This window comes from Erigeron canadensis, chromosome 5 (genome assembly GCF_010389155.1).
Source record: "Erigeron canadensis isolate Cc75 chromosome 5, C_canadensis_v1, whole genome shotgun sequence".
Classification (NCBI taxonomy): domain Eukaryota; kingdom Viridiplantae; phylum Streptophyta; class Magnoliopsida; order Asterales; family Asteraceae; genus Erigeron; species Erigeron canadensis.
This window is the reverse complement of record NC_057765.1, coordinates 24,891,876-24,896,067: the sequence shown is the minus strand read 5'-3', so window position 1 is coordinate 24,896,067 and position 4,192 is coordinate 24,891,876. Positions and strand designations below refer to the sequence as shown.

General features: G+C 39.6%; 1 long non-coding RNA gene across 1 annotated transcript; it reads left to right on the top strand.

Annotated features, from left to right (window-relative positions):
• The first annotated feature begins 324 nt into the window (after positions 1-324).
• On the top strand, positions 325-3,908 carry LOC122600891. The gene is made up of 4 exons (XR_006324106.1): positions 325-355; positions 723-835; positions 1,711-1,811; positions 1,903-3,908. It is a non-coding gene; the product is annotated as an uncharacterized LOC122600891 (long non-coding RNA).
• The last annotated feature ends 284 nt before the right edge of the window (positions 3,909-4,192 follow it).

Here is a 4,192-nt window from a genome sequence, read left to right as displayed (position 1 = left end):
CGGGTTGAAGTGACGTAAAGTTGACAAAAGTATGGTTAAAAACTGTCGGGTCAAATGGGGCGAAATTCGCCCCTTCTACTTCTAAAATTTGCCCCTTCTGAAAGATGTTAATAGACAAAAAAATGTGTCAATAGGAAGCCCTTATATATTTGTAATAGAAACCCGGAAATGAATTCCACACCAAAAAATAAGATCTGAAACTATTACAGATAAAGACATGTGGTAGAGATATGTACACCACAACAACTTGACACGTAGTCTTATATATTAATGCATATATAGTGTCATTCCTTTCTAGGAGTATTGTTTAATCATTCAAAAAGAATCTTCTTTAACTCAGCACATCAAAATGGAGGTATGATTTTTTCTTCCCTTCTTTTTTTGGTTGTCTACACATAAAAACCGTTCGAACTTGAAAACTTTTTGAACACAAAAATTTCTGGTGATCTTATATTAAAAAAAGAGATTGAGTTTTCATATTTAATTAAAAAAACCTTCTTATTTATATATGATGGTTACCATTATGTATGTATGTATGTATGTATGTATGTATGTATGTATGTATGTATGTATGTATGTATGTATGTATGGGAGTAATGTATATCTACTTTCTCTTTGTAAGATGTCTACCACTAGACGGGATCTTAAAGTCTTAGAACGGTATTTGTTCACATATCTTTGTAATCCAATTTCTTTTTTTTTTCTTTTGATAACATTTATAGGTTCGATACTTCGATCTGAGATAATCTAAAAAGTGAGAGTAATTGATGGTATCTGATTTCTTTATCATCGATCCATCTATCAATTTTCCGACCATGGTTTCACCGTCTAATAAGTAAGTTAGATTTCTAATACTTTATTATTTTTCTTTGTACTTGATTGAATATTCTTCCTTTTATCATTTGTTTAATATTTGGTTATATATTGTTGTTCTTATTGTATTTATTTAAAAAGAGAACAAGAAGTGTTTTGTTTATGTTATTAAGTTGAGTCCCAAAGACGTATAATGTGTAGGAGTATGGGCAATTAGGTTGTGGTGTAATTCACAGGAGTATTTGTGACACCCGCCAAATTTCAGGTTGATTAAAGTTAGAAAATCTTATCTTAATATATACTAAAACGATTGTTGCTCTTCTGTTACTGCCGATAGCCTAGTAGAGTTAGTTGGGACTTACCCTTGTCTTGCCAAATACCACCCCACTGTTCCTGAAGATACCGACATGGTGAACCTTCCACCTTCCGGGAAGTTTGCTTTTTATAAGGATTACCTTACGTGCTCTGGCCTTAGAGTTCCATCGACACCTTTCTACTTTAATGTTCTCTCCCATTATAAGATTGGCATTACCCAGCTACATTCGCTTGCTGCTGGAAAGATTGCGCGGTTTGAGATGATCCTTAAGGCTTTAGGACAACCTTTGTCTGTTTATATGTTTAGAAAAGTGGTCTTATGGTGGCTAAAGTGAATAAGAAAGTTGTTGACGAGCTGATTGACCATGAGCATTATGAAAGGCTACTTGGTAGTTGCATTACTTATCGGTCCTTTCCCCAGAGTTTGAGGGTATGTTAGCTATGGCCGGGATTAGCCCAGACTGAGATTGGAGTGCCATCCCGGTTATCATAGAGAAATCTACGGGTCAACGTATGATTTCTATCCTTCTTTATTTGCATTGTGTATGAGTTCTAACACTTTGTTTCTTTTCTTAATTGCAGCTCTTAGATTAATGGACAAACTTAACTATCCCTTTAAAGACTACTATCTTCGTCCTATATCTGACGCCGAAGCGGGGGAGCTTCTCGGGACAGCTGAGGAGGTTCTTCCTCTCTGCCCCGACGGTGTACCATATGACAATACATATGCTTGTCTAACATTTTTTTTTATTTTTCTTGTATGTGATCACTCAGGGCGAGAGCTTGTCATGGTTGAGGAGGTTGAAGATGATGAAGATAGTGATTCCTATCTTGACCGAAATGCAGAGAGGTCTGGAGATGAGCTTTTTGGTCCTCCTTCCAAGCTTCAGAAGACTTTCCAGCCTATCTTTGCATCTTATGGGAGTGTTGGAGCCTTTACCCCTTATAGCTAGGGAGGGCATACTAAAGATCAGATTACTTCACCCGCACTGATGTTTCTTACCTCTCCATCTACCCAGACTACGTCAGCACCTTCTTCTTCTTCCTTCTTACTTGGTGCTGCTTCCGGTCCTAACTTTCCTATCTTTGCTAACCGTATTGTGGAGAAGAGTTATTTTTTCCAGTTCTAGGTCATCTCTTCGCGTGGACTCTTTTTCTCCTGAGCATGTGTATGCCATAAATCGTCATGCTGAGGCTAGGGTGAAAGTTAGCTCTCCTACTGCCCCCTTTCAGCCTTCGTGGGCGAGGTCTACTCTTGTTCCGACAAAAGCCGCGAGTTTAATAGGTCCATTGGGAACCTATATTATGCTCATCCGACATTGATTAAGGTTAAAGATGATGGTCAGAATCCCGAGCACGTGAAGAAGCTTTTAGAGGCCATGATTCCCCTCATTCTTTTTGCTGAGGCTGGCTTTAGAGATATCTCTGAGCTCTCCCGTCTTTAGTATGTCCACACCCTTAATTGTGTTGCAAGTGTGTGGCATTTCAGACTGCTGCCTTAGGTAAGATTGACTCACTGACTCATGAGATGGAGAGACTCCAGAGAGAGTTGTCTTCTCGTGATACTAGGCTTGCTTCCCTCTCTAAGGACTTAGACGAAGAAAAGCTTGTTTGTACTCGTCTTAGGGAGGAGAGAGAGAAGATTGATTCTGAGCTTCAGTTAGTGAGAGATGCTCTTGAGTCTTTTACTCAAGAGAATGAGAGGATTGTAGAGAGATTTTCTCAGTTGGAGAGTAAGACTAATCTTCTAGAGGTTGGCATGGCTTACAAGGCGAAAAAGCTTATGACCTTAGGAAGAAGAATAAGGATTCAGACTCTACGTTGGAGGTCCAGGCTAGTGACATTGACCATATGAGATCTTTACTGAGTTCTTTTCCTCGGTTTTTAAGGACCTACTGAGTCATCCAGATGTGAAGCAGACTTTTGCCCACTTTATGCTTGCTGCCATCAATTTTGGCCATTATGAGGGTTCTCCCAAGAAGTTAGATTTCCATAAGGATAGTGCAGTCAAGGCTCACCAGCAGATGATAGATAGTGGTAAATTCTGGGATGAGCGGCGGTTTCTTATATTGAATGAGGTTGCCTCTCTACTTAGCACGTCCGAGGTTTCCACTAAGGATGTATTTGATCTCATCATTATTCCCCCTAGCAAAGAAGCTTTAGATGCTGCATTTAGGTCAAGTGTTCTGCATCCAGGTGTTCCTCCAGGTGTTCTAGTCATGCCTTCTTCTCGATCTCCTGATGTCTCAGCTACCTCTGCCTCGACTTCAATGGCCTGCATTGATTCCCCTACTCAGGGTAGCCCTTGTCGTTGTGTTATCTTTGGGGAGATGTTCCTTTTGTTAAAAAGGAATCATTGGTTTACATTTGGCCTTCGAGACAATAAGAGAACGCTTATGGATACTCCCAATAAGGTTCCCATGTGGCGGTTTGACTAGTTTGTAGATGATACCTTTATTCCGGAAGTCGAAGGTTGCATTTCGCCTTGGTAGGAAAGTGGACGACAAAGAAATGAATAAAGCAGCTAATGCTAAGGTTCCAAAGGCAATGCTCAATAAGGAATGTTATGACATACTTTGCTCCCTTCCTACCATTCCATATAGTTATTACCCTGAGGGTATGTTGCCCATGACTTAGATTAGCCCGGATTGGGATTGGACTAGGATCCTCATACTTAGGAAGAAATCCACGGGTGAATGTAAAATTTCAATCCTTATTATTATTGTCATGTATGTTTACTATATTTTCTTGCTTTCTAACTTTATAATTTTTATTTTTCAGCAATGTCTCCCGTGAGAAAGTTGCACGAGAGTTTCCTCGGCTAATCACTACAAGAAAATCTAGAATTAGCGACGGCCAAAATCTGTCCCTAATCCGTCCCAAAACGTATTTTACGACGGATTTTCGACGGATTTTGGCCGACCCTAATATTGGCCTCGGTAATATTTAGGGACGAAATTTCCGACGGAAGTTAAAATTTACGACGACTATACGAGAGATTTTCTATCGGGATTTTTTGACGGATTACCGACGACCTTATTTTATGACGGACCTCTGACAGCCT